This window comes from Choloepus didactylus, chromosome 1 (assembly GCF_015220235.1).
Source record: "Choloepus didactylus isolate mChoDid1 chromosome 1, mChoDid1.pri, whole genome shotgun sequence".
Classification (NCBI taxonomy): Eukaryota; Metazoa; Chordata; class Mammalia; order Pilosa; family Megalonychidae; genus Choloepus; species Choloepus didactylus.
In genome coordinates, this window is record NC_051307.1 from 21991243 (window position 1) to 22004217 (window position 12975).

General features: G+C 37.9%; 1 long non-coding RNA gene across 2 annotated transcripts in view; it reads left to right on the forward strand.

The window, feature by feature from the left end:
* Nucleotides 1–12975, forward strand: part of LOC119531564 — a 109109-nt gene that overhangs the window by 82443 nt on the left and 13691 nt on the right. For both annotated transcript variants that reach the window (XR_005216340.1, XR_005216339.1), the window contains exon 2: nt 6057–6184. This is a non-coding gene — a long non-coding RNA (uncharacterized LOC119531564). The remainder of the gene's footprint in view (nt 1–6056; nt 6185–12975) is intronic.

Sequence of the window (12975 nt, forward strand, 5' to 3'; positions counted from 1 at the left end):
ATATAAACTTAAGGGAAAGAGTGCTTATCAACTTAGGTTTAGAAAAAGAAATGAATTTCCCAAAAGAGTATGTTATTGTACTAATGCCATACGAGTATATCTTTTAAGAGCCCATAATCATGAGAACATATTTGAAGAGTCTAAGAAGATATTGGGGTACTTGGTCAAACACACTTCCAGAGACTTCCTGGAACCCATTATTTATTAAATCATTATATGCAGTGTCTGTGTACCAGTTATCAGTACATTACTATATCCCAAAACTTTGTCTTATAAGCTTTGAACCTGTTTTTATTGAGTTACGATATGCCAAATACATTACATTCATTATCTCAGGCATCTTCACAAGAATAAAATTGCATATCGTCCTCTTCTACAATTGGTGATACTGAGCAGAGCTGGCATTCAAACCCAGGTCTATCAGACTCTCAAGACTGGGATCTTCTTATTCTCCTAAGCTTTCTCCCTGATCTAGATGGGGTGATTGGTCCCATCTTCTCATTTCTCTCTTCTCTATACCAGTAGAATGGCCATTTTGTGGGCAGAACGAACTTCTTTTCCTTTGGCTCTGAGCTTTGGCATGTGACTTGCTATTGTCAATGGTTTAGCAGAAGTTCCAGTATGCCAGTTTTGAGTCTAAGTCTTAAGAGGCCTTGTGAACTTATGTTTGCTCTATTATATCTCTATCATGCCCTGCCTATCCTTTGGTCTAAGAAGGGTGAGAGGTACATACAGCAGGGCTTCCCCAGCTGACCCACAGACCAATGGTGAGGAAGCAGAGCCACCCAGCCAAAATTAGCCCAGATCTATCCAGCCCTACCTGGTCTGAGATGTGTGAGAAATAAAAGGTCACTATGATATGGCTCTAAAATCTGTGTTTGTTTGGGTTACACAGCACTATTGGACAACAGCTGCTTGATACATCAGGGCTGTATATTCTAAAATGGAGATGGAATTGAAGCAAAGAAAATGGAAGAGGATTCCAAAGAGCAAGTAAATAAGGAGATAGGCAGTTACTGAATTAGAAACAATGGAATTCCGAAATTGAAAGAATAAAATATTTCTGCTGAATGGATAACTATAGAGCCAGGGGTAAATTAAAGAGAATTTATTAGTACTGAATGCTTTGGAATGGTTGAGGTTGAGAATCTGAGGGAAAATGGTAGATTGGCAAAATGTTGAGGAATAAATGAGAAGTTAAAAGAGAAAGCAGAAAATAGTTACTCAAATAGAGGAAGTATTGGGGCAATGACCATAGAAGAAATAAATGGGTGATAACATCTGAATGTATCAGAGTTGAAAAGAAGGTTTTTTATTGTTTTTTTCTGTCATTACTTAGGATGGGGAAATGGTTGTAAAGTAGACTAAAAACAAGGATCCAGGGAAAAGAAAGAAATTTGGAAAGCAAGACAGAGAGTGCACAATTACATGCACTAAGTTATTATCTGTGGTCCCAAGTATAATTCTGCCCCACAAGCTTGATCACTCTGACTCTCTCAGTCATCACTGAAATGAGAAACTAGAAGGGGGTTTCCATTTTCCAAGAGCTTAGAACAGTGCACATTTTCAACTTTTTAGTATCCGGGTCACTTGTCATTCCCACCCACTCTTTCCATTCCTCTTACAACACTCTCCCACCTCCACACTCCAATCCTGAGATGTCTCGTAAATGTCTTCATCTTTTGAGGGTTCACATTCTGATGCTTTGTGTTCTAATTCTTGATACACAAGTAGTTTCCTTAATATACCAGCATAGATTACTTATATATTTTCTTAATCATTTAATGCAACTAATATTTCAATCTGTAATTTATGTCTTATACTGTGCTTGATGCCAAAGATTGTTGGTAAACAAAATGAGCACTTTCTCTGCCCTCATAGGCCTTACAAACTAATGGGATATATAAACAAGTCAATATGGACTTTTAAGTCTAAAATGAGGGAAGCTTTCCAACACTTTATATGCCTTAATTTTCTAATCCTAATTCATGTATTATGATATATTATACATTGCTGCAAAGAGCATTTCAAATCTCCTCTACCTCCTGTGACAACAAACCCCCTGTTCTGGTTCACTAATGCTGCCTGTAATGCAAAACACCAGAAATGGATTGGCTTTTATAAAGGGGGTTTATTTGGTTACACAGTTACAGTCTTAAGGCCATAAAGTGTCCAAGATAACACATCAACAATCAGGCACCTCACTAGAGGATGGCCAATGGCATCTGGAAAACCTCTGTTAGTTGCAAAGGCAAGTGGCTGTCATCTGCTCTGGAGTTCTAGTTTCAAAATGGCTTTCTCCCAGGACGTTCTTCTCTAGGTTGCAGCTTCTCCTTAAAATGTCTCTCAGTTGTTTTTGGGGTGTTTGCCCTCTCTTAGCTTCTCTAGAGCAAGAGTCTGCTTTCAACAGCCATCTTCAAACTGTCTCTCATCTGCAGCTCCTCTCTCAGCTCCTATGCATTCTTCAAAGTGTCTGTCTTAGCTGTAGCAAGCTCGCTCATTCTGTCTGAGCTTTTATAGGGCTCCAGTGAACTAATCAAGGCCTGTGCTGAATGGGTGGGGCCAGGCCTCCATGGAAATTATCTAATCAGAGTTATCACCGGCAGTTGTGTGGGTCACCTCTCCATGGAAACACTCAATCAAAGAATTACAATCTAATAAATGCTAATATGTCTGCCCAAACAAGATTGTATCAAAGATAGTGGTGTTTTGGGGGACACAATACATTCAAACTGGCACACCCCATAAGACATTGCCTAATTTTACTTTACATTCTCCTTACTGGGAATTTTATCACATTTAATGGCAAGACACATGTGATGGTTAGGCGCATGTGTCGACTTGGCCAGGTGATGGTTCCCAGGTGTCTGGTCAAGCAAGCACTGGCCCAAACATTATTGCAAGGACATTTGTGACTGGTTAATAAACCAGAAGGCTGGTTTATTAAATCGTCAGTCAATTGATTTCATCTGTGGCTGATTACATCAAGAAGGGTATGTCTTCCACAATGAGATAATTCAATAAGCTGAATTCAACTCAATCAGTTGAAGACTTTTAAGGGTGAACAGAAAGAACTCTCACTTCTTCTTCAGCCATCCAGCCTCTCCTAGGGAGTCTGTTAAAGACCTTCATTGGAGTTGCCAGCTTGCTGCCTGCCCTAAGGAATTTGGACTTGTGCATCCCCACAGTTTTGTGAGACAGTTTTATAAAATCTCATATTCACAGATATCTTCTGTTGGTTCTGTTTCCCTAGAGAAAACAAATACAGCACAGCATAAAGTGTTCTTGAACAATACATTTTTTAATCTAATAAAAAAGTCTCCACACATGTCCTGTACCCCTCACGAATTCAACAAATAAGGGTTTTCCTCAAAAGTCAGTGCAACAAGTATATTTAAACTATGCTGCTCTCTATCTCTTCATTTCATGTAAAACCGAAAAGAATGGACAAAAGATAGGAGAGAAATTCCAATTCAACAAATCTAGGAAAATTCTAAAATTCCTAATATCAGATTGTGAAGATTATCTTTGAAGTACAGGAATTTTTGGACCAAATTTAGGGAGGTCACCTAGTGCTGATCCAAGCTTAATAATAAAAGACTAGAAGCATTATGAAAGGGATATTTTTGTATATTTGTTGTCTTAGCATTTGAACCCCATCCTACATGGGGATTCCAAAGAATAACTTTTACTTTAGAAGCCAAATACAAAACATAAACAAATAAGAAGACAAAAAATCTTGCAATTAAAGGTGGCCAATGGAAAGAACCTGGACTAGATTAGGGATAGAAGTCTGGGGATACACAGAGGCTCTGCCCTGACAATGATGACAGGGATGTAGTAACTTCCACCTCACAGGGGCTGCTGAGACCATGTTTTTGAAAATGGAATCTAGTGGCCAGGGCCAGGGCTTGGAAAAATATGAAGTACCGTATCTCGGTTTGGCAGTGGGAGTTGTGATGTCCTCATTCAATTTGCTCTATGCCACCATTTTGCCAGGCCTTGCTGGTTCTTTTTTGTTTTCTCAGCTTCTTCACCAGATTTTCCAGCATTTCTATGAGCTAATTAATTTACTTTCAACAACTCTTTATCTACCATGGTTAGTTTTGCTGTTTAAGGCTAATGATTCCATACATTCCTTTAATGGTGATAAGAATAGAAAGATTCCCAGGGTAACCACTATTATTTAATGCTATTATTGAAGTGCTAGTCAATATATCAAACAAGACTAGTAAGTATCATCCCAAAGTTAGGAAGGCATTATTTGGAAAATATATTACTTTTTTCCCTATAAAATGGATAAGTCAACTAAAACTTGAAATAATTCAATAGGATTAAAGGTAAAAACTTAATATTAAAAAATAGCTATACTTTATACAATTAAAAACACACTAGACTATATAATGGGAGAAAAACATCATATTTACAATATCAGCCAAAGAGTTGAAATGCCTATTATACATGGTGCACTTATAAAATAAAACTTCAGAAAAGCAAAAGAAAACTTCATTCTTACATATGTGATTAATTCACTATGGTAAAGATATCAATTCTTAATCTGTGAATCCAATGCAAAATTCCTTTTGGAATTTGAGAAAATGTTAGTAATTATTAGGAAAAATAAACATGCAAGATAAGTAAGGAACTTTTAAAAAAAGTCCATTAATGAAAATAAAGTAGGCAATATACTATATTTTGAAGCAATTATAATTAAAATGAGTCAGCACTAATGTAGGTATGAGTAGGCTGACAGTGAAAAAGAACAGACTGAACATAATAAAAACATATTGGGATTTAGTACATGATAAAGGCAATATTTAAAAAAAAAGTGAGTAGAACATATACATAATTAAGTGATGTTGGACATACAATTAGGCATTCCAATAATTTCAAAGTGGATCAAAGATGTACCTGTAAAATATAAGACCATGAAATTATCAGATGAAAAGAAGTACTACATGAAAAAAAAAAAAACATAAAGTAAACCATTGATAATTTTGACTACTATAAGCAACCACAAAAAAACAATAGCAATACCATGAACTAAGCCCAAAAGTCAAACTGATGATCAATAATCCAGAACACAGTATCTGCAATGCACACACAGGCCAAGAGCTAATTTCCCTCACATTCAAAGAGTTTCTACAAATCAATTACACAATAGGAAAATAGTGACTACATGTGACCAGTAAGTACATATAAATATGAGTGATAATAAATATGCAAAATTGTTAAAACTTATGTTTACTTAGTAACACATACATAAAATATAAAATAATATCTATTGTCTATGATACATGACAAATAATAAAATATTTTAGCTCTCTATATCATGAGTGTAGGAATATGGGCCATTTTCATACATGAAAACATAACTTTTTGGGAAGGCTAAATATCATTATTCATCAAAATTAGAAACACAATCTACCTAAGATACCACAGTGCTACTTTGCAATATTCATGCTACAGATGTATGCAAAAATTCATATGGATATTCATTGTTGATGTGTTTGTATTTTCAAAAGACCCTGGAAACTACCCAAATTTCCATGAATAGTAACTGATTAAAGAAATGATGAAACAGCCGTACCTTACCCCTGTTAATAAAGAATGAGTTACACCTGTATGCATCAATTTGGAAATATGACAGTGATTTGTTGTTATACAAATAAAGCAAGTGTCTGACCAGTATGTTTAGTGTAACTTTCTGAAAAGATAGACAAAAGACAGGAAAGATTGGGGAGTATGTACTTGGATTGTGAAAAGGGTGACTTTTTTGGGGGTGGGTTGTCAGTTCATTTTATAGTGTATGCTTTTTTTTCAAGAAGGTGTATTCATTTTTAATTAAAAAAGTACTTATTTTTGATTAATTATTTAAAATATTCACACAATCACCTAATTCCTGAACCTGAACAGTAGTTCAGCATAATTTACCCACTCTCTCTCCTGCTATTCTTGTCGACATTTGAAATAGTATCACTGTAAAGATTTTAAAGATTGGTGTACATTAGCTCTCTGAGTTTAGTTGTAGAGGACTTCTCTCCTCTGTCTCGTAGGCAGTGGAGAACACCAGTGAGCGGTGTGTTCAGGCACGTGCCAGTTATCTCACGGAAGATAGGACCAAGGTCATAACACATCCACTCTTCTCCTTTGGTGACCTGAAGAAGGTTTGTTTCTTGACCTTGTAAGTACACTGCGAAATCATTTATTTCTTCATTCTGTGAGTGAGAACCTGGAATTATTTCACATTTATTTCCATGTATATTTTTGCATCTTCTTGTTCTCCCAGCAATTCTGCAAAGTGACTTTGTCCATCAACAGCTTTCTTTCCAGGGTCATTATGTTTCTTTTCTTTTTCTTTTTTTTTTTTTTTTTTCCACTCTTTAAGATGTCTATAAGTAGTATCTTTTTTTCTCTTGCTTGATGTTTCTTCTTTAATTTATTTGTAATTTACCTATACAAATGCAACCTTCTAAATTCTGCTTTGTGATGCCGAGTTGAAGCTCCATGAACCATTTTTCTGCCTTGGCAGGTGGCTCCCTGTTAAGCTTTGCCATTTGGGGTCTCTAGAGTAAAAGAGACTGAAAGGAACACTGGAAAAGGAAATAGAGAAACTCTGTTTTACATATATTTTCTGTCCCAGTGCTTCCTTCCTCTTCCTATTAGCATCACCCCAGGAAACTTCCTCACTCGGGCAGTGGCAGGCTTTTCCCAAATGCAGCATTTGTAGTATTTCCTGCCTTCACAGAGAAGACTTATAGTGCCTTCTTAGAAACGCAAGCATGATACATGAGACAAGCAACATCTTTCTTCAGAGGTCTAAGTTTCAGTTCCCCGTGACCCCTTCTTCCAGCTTCCAAGTTTTGATAATTTCAGATGTTTCCCCTTGTTCTCAAAGCCCTGCGGGAAATAGCTTCTTCATATGGTTGTTATATCTAAAATACTTTTTAACCTTTTATCTTTCCATTTCTTTAATACCCAAAGAACAATTCCTTTACTTTTCTCTGTTACAATAACTGATGCAGCTTCTTGTCCTAAAGGGTACGAAAGAAATTTTCTTCAATACATAGTTTGCAAATTGAGGGCTTCTCTTTCCCTCTAAAAACGAGTATTGCTTTCTCTGTGAAATGTGTGGTGCCTTAGTTTGCCAGATCTGTTGTCACAAATACCACAAACTGGTTTTGGTTTGACAACAGCAATTTACTGGCTCATAGTTTTGAGGCTAGAAGTCCAAAATCTAGATATCTGCCAGACTTGCTTTCTCCCAGAATCTGTAACATTTTGCTCCTGCTTCTGGCAGTCCTTGGAGTTCCTTGGCTCGTGTCTTTGCCTCCCATCACATGACAATGGCCTCTCTTTTCTAGATTTTGAAACTTCCAGGTCACTTTATAAGGCTCCAGTGATCCAGGCTAAGGCCCACCTTGATTCAGTTGGACACACTTTAACTAAAAAATAGCATCTACAAAAGGTTCTGTTTATAAATGGGTTCATAATCACAGGAATGCAGATTAAAAGCATGTTTTGGGGGGGGTGCATAACTCAATCCACCACTTTGGTTCAAACACATAGGGCTGTCTGGCAGTATTGTGGGAGTGAGAAAATGGGGGTGGGGGTTCTGTTGCTCGGAATATCATAATATTCACTATATGACATTGCATTCAACCAGGTGCAATTAGCTTTCTTAACTAATAACTTAGACATATTTACTTGAAGCTATTTTTTTTTTCATTTTTATTGAGATTGTTCAGATACCATACAATTATCCAAAAATCCAAAGTGTACAATCACTTGCCCCTGGGTACCCTCCTACAACTGTGCATCCATCACCACACTTAATTTTTGTTCAATTTTTAGAAATTTTTCATTACTCCAGACAAGAAATAAAGTGAAAGATGAAAAAATAAAAAAAGAAAAGGAAACTCAAATCCTCCCCTATCCCTAACCAACCCCCCTCAATTGTTAACTAGTAGTATTGGTATAGTACATTTGTTACTGTTTATGAAAAAATGTTGAAATACTACTAACTGTAGTACATAGTTTGCAATAGGTATATATTTCTTCCCTATATGCCCCTCTATTATTAACTTCTACTTGTATTTGTCATACATTTGTTCTGGTTCATGGAAGCAATTTCTAGTATTTGTACAGTTGATCATGGACATTGCCCGCCATGGGATTCAGTTTTATACATTCCCATCTTTTGACCTCCAACTTTCCTTCTGGTGACATATACGACTCTGAGCTTCCCCTTTCCACCTCATTCACACACCATTCGGGGCTGTTAGTTATTGTCACATTTTGCTACCGACACCCCTGTTTATTTCCAAACATTTAAGTTCATCCTAGTTGAACATTCTGCTCAGACTAAGCGACTGCTCCCCATTCTTAAGCCTCATCCTATATCTTGGTACCTTATATTTCATGTCTGTGAGTTTACATATTATAATTAGTTCCTATCAGTGAGACCCTGCAATAATTGTTCTTATGTGTCTGGCTTATTTCACTCAACATATTGCCCTCGAGGTTTTGTCATCAACCCTTTTTTTTTTTAATATGGTTTTTTTCACTCACCATACATTCCATCCTAAGTAAATAATGGATGGTTCTCTATATGGTCATATACTTATGTGTTCACCACCTTCACCACTATCTATATAAGGGCATCTACATTTCTTCCACAAGGCAGGAGGAAGAGTCAAAGAAGGTAGAGAGGCAAAAGAAAGAGGAAAAAAAAAATGACAGCTAGGAAGCAGCAGAAGGAAAAATAACCTTAAATCAAAGTAGAATAAAGAATCAGATAATCCCACCAATGTCAAGTGTCTAACATGCCTCCCCTATCCCCCCTCTTATCTGCATTCACCTTGGTATATCACTTTTGTTACATTAAAGGAAGCATAATACAATGATTCTATTAGTTACAGTCTCTAGTTTATGTTGATTGCATCCCTCCCCCAATGCCTCCCCATTTTTAACACCTTGCAAGGTTGACATTTGCTTGTTCTCCCTCATAAAGAACATATTTGTACATTTTATCACAATTGTTGAATACTCTAGATTTCACCAAGTTACACAGTCCCAGTCTTTATCTTTCCTTCTTTCTTGTGGTGTCTCACATGCTCCCCACCTTCCTCTCTTAACCGTATTCACAGTTACCTTTGTTTTTTTGAACTTTCGATTTCTGCCTTATATATGCCCATTGTTTCCTTTAAAGCCTCTGTCTCTTTTGCAATATCTTCTCTAAACTTTTTGAATTGATTTAGCATTAGTTGTTTAAATTCCTATATCTCAGTTGAAGTGTATGTTTGTTCCTTTGACTGGGCCATAACTTTGTTTTTCTTAGTGTAGTTTGCAATTTTCTGTTGTCTAGGCATGGTTTCCTTGGTTATCCAAATCAGGTTTTCCCAGACCAGAACAGCCTCAGGTCCCAGAGGGAAGAAATATTCAGTATCTGGTTTTCCTGCAGGTGTGTCTTAGAAAATTGCTCCACCCTGTGATGCCTCAGGTCACTGTGCTTTTCTGCCCAGCAGGTGATGCCTGTTAGCCTACAATTCTTGACTAGTGTGAGGAGGTATGACCATGTTCCCCCAGGCTCTGGGGTCTGGTTCTGAATGGAAAGGGCCCCACCCCTTTCCTCCTAGAGAACAGACCCCTCAGGTGGAGGTCATTAGCATTTCAATGGTGTCTCTCCCTGCTTGTGCTGTCTCCACCCTTCTCTGAGTCACAGCCCTGGAAACTGAAAATGACTGGGGCTTTCTCCACTGAGCCGAAAAAGAAACAGATAGTCACCTTCAGACTTAGTCAAAGGCGACCCTCTGGCTGTACAAGGTCAGTCGTCACCCAAAGCCTCTGTCTGTTTTTTGGGGATGCGTACCTGTAGTGAGCAGTTCACACTCGCTACTTAAAACCCCAGTTGAGCTCAGCTGAGCTATATTCGCTTGCTGGGAGAGAGCTTCTTTGTGGCACCACGAAGCTTTGCAGCTTGGGCTATGGGGGAGGCAGTCTCGCAACTTGGATCCGCAGGTTTTACTTACAGATTTTATGCTGTGTTCTTGGGCATTCCTCCCAATCAGGTTGGTGTATGATGAGTGGATGGTCTCGTTTGTCCCCCCGCAGTTATTCTGGATTATTTACTAGTTGTTTCTGTTTTTTTGTAGTTGTTCCAGGGGGACTACTTAGCTTCCACTCCTCTCTATGCTGCCATCTTGCCCAACCTACTTGAAGCTATTTTTAAAAAATCAGAAAAAATTATTTTTGAAATATTTAAGTCTTATTATGTGGGTGTTCAAGGAATCTATATTTAATCTATTAAACCAATAGCAGAGAAGTTGTTAATTTAATCATAAATGCATATAATAAAGAGTAATTAATGTTCAAATGTTCCTACACATACAAATATTAGACTGGTCTTAGAAGAAATGGCTATGCCCTGGTCTTTTCTGAAGGTTTTTCATTTTTCATTTTTTATTTATGGATCTTTTCCAGATCTGGTCTCTTTGTTTCCTATCCTATCCTACCCTATCCTATCCTATCCTATCCTATCCTATCCTATCCTATCCCATCCCATCCATCCCATTCCATTCCATCCCATCTTATCCTATCCTATCCTATCCTATCCTATCCTATCCTATCCTATCTTATCCTATCCTACCCTACCCTATCCTATCCTCCTATCCTCCTATCCCATCCCATCCCATCCCATCCTATCCTATCCTGGTCTGTCCTCCCTTCTCCTCCTTTCTCCCTCCTCTCCTCTCTTAGATTTTCTCCCTCCTTCTCTCCATTCTTCACTCCTTTCTCCTCCTCCTCCTCCTTCTCTCTCTTTCTTTCTGGAAAGTCTCTGGTATTAGACCTTTTTTTCTGATTTCTAATAATTGCTATTTCCTTTGTATGAAAAAGCTCGAAGTTTAGACCTTGAGACACCAAATCTTTATCAGTTGCCTATATTCCTATTCAACATTTACTTTAACCACCGCATAGAATTACACTTGGGAATTATTTGGGAAAAGAGACCCTTGCATCTTCCTGTTGACAAAAATGAACTACTTCTCTTCTTTATATATTGATTACATCTCTCTACAAATCTATATCTACATCTACATACTTATTTTAATAAACTTCCCTTGAAATGTGTAGTTTGGGAGTTAAACTGGAGCTTTTCATTATTGCACAGAAAAATAACAACCTTACATCTCGCTTCCTGTGTATTTCTGTCTAATTTACCCAAGGTTGTTTTGTCTTGGTTGGGGACAGCTGTGTTGGAAGAGATGCAGAGATAGAAAGATGCTTATCAACCATCTGATCTCAATTCTGGGTTGGAGCATATTAACCTATTAAGGAATAAACTTAAGCCAGCTCTAAATACTTGGAACTTTTTTCAGCCATTCTTACTTTCCTACTATAGTGTATCCACAAGCATGTTAGAGTGAGAACAAAACACTTTCTAACTTTCTATTTCTTAGGTGGAAGAGAAACTCCCCTGCATCTTTTTAGCTCAGGTTACTTCTTTTTCCATACAAAGTGGTTGACAAGGTGCCTCACCCAGAGGGAGTATTTGCCACATCACTATCTCTTAGGGTCACTCCTGAATTTTAGTGCAGCAGCAGGCTTTTCTCAGCTCATAATGAAAATCTTAGCCATTCCATTTATGAACCAAAGTTGCCTTTTTTTTTTAATCCTCTCAGCCTGTCATGAAAGACCCTCAATAAGACCATATGTGTGCTGAGGAGGAGGCAATGGTTTAAAAGTGATTGATTATATGGGTTCTTGGATTACCTGCTCATACAGCTTAATAATGCCTTCCTCTCGCCCTGCTTCTGCCTGATACCTATAAGTAATGCTTTTATCTCATAATAGATTGCTGCTGGGTCTCTCCAACCTTATGAAATGGTTGGTCTGATAGAATATACCTCATGTTAAGCAGCTCTGATTGCATGGTCACTTGCCATCCCATGGTCAGTCAGTTCATCTCTACATGACCTAGTAACATACCAAGAGTTATTCTTCAAATTGTGCAAAGTTTTCTACTGTAAAATGCTTTGCTCCAGAATGCTAAGAACCTACATTTTGATTTTCTTATTGAAACTTGCCATAAGTAAGGCATTTGTGGTAGGCTGAATCACATATCCCCACAAAAGACATGTTCTTAATCTAAACCCATGTTCCTGTGGATGTGAGCCCATTTGGAAATAGGAACCTTTGAAGATCTATTATCAGTTAAGGTGAGGACTGATTTCTAATCTCCTATTTAGGTGTGTCCAAACTGAATCAGGGTAGGACTTAATCTGTAAGACTGGAGGCCTTATAAAGAGAAGCCAGAAGTCAGAGAAAGCTACTAAAAGAAGCTAGAGATCAGGGAATACGGAATAGCAGAAACAAAGAGGGAGAGACCTTGTTTCAGTTTGCTAATGCTGTCTGTTACGCAAAACACCAGAAATAGATTGGCTTTTATAAAGGAGGTTTATTTGGTTACACAATTACAGTCTTAAGGTCCTAAAGTGGCCAAGGTAAGGCATCAACACAGGGTACCTTCAATGGAGGATGGCCACTGGTGTCTGGAAAACTTCTGTTAGCTGGGAAGGCACGTGGCTGGCGTCTGCTCCAAAGTCCTGGTTTCAAAATGGCTTTCTCCCATGACGTTCCTCTCTAGGCATCTACTTGCTCCTGGGTTGCGTTCTCCAAAATGTCTCTGTAAGTTGTAGCTCCTCCAAAATATCACTTTCATTTGCTCTGGGTCCCTCTGTCTGTGAATTCCTTTATATGACTCCAGTGATCCAATTAAAACCCACCCTGAATGGGTGGGGTAACACCTCCATGGAAATCATCCAGTCAAACCTTTCACTCACAGTTGATTGAGTCACATCTTCATGGACATACTCAGTTAAAGAATTCCAATCTAATCAACACCAATAACGTCTGCTCACACAAGATTGCATCAAAGAACATGATGTTTTAGGGGACATAATACATCCAAACCAG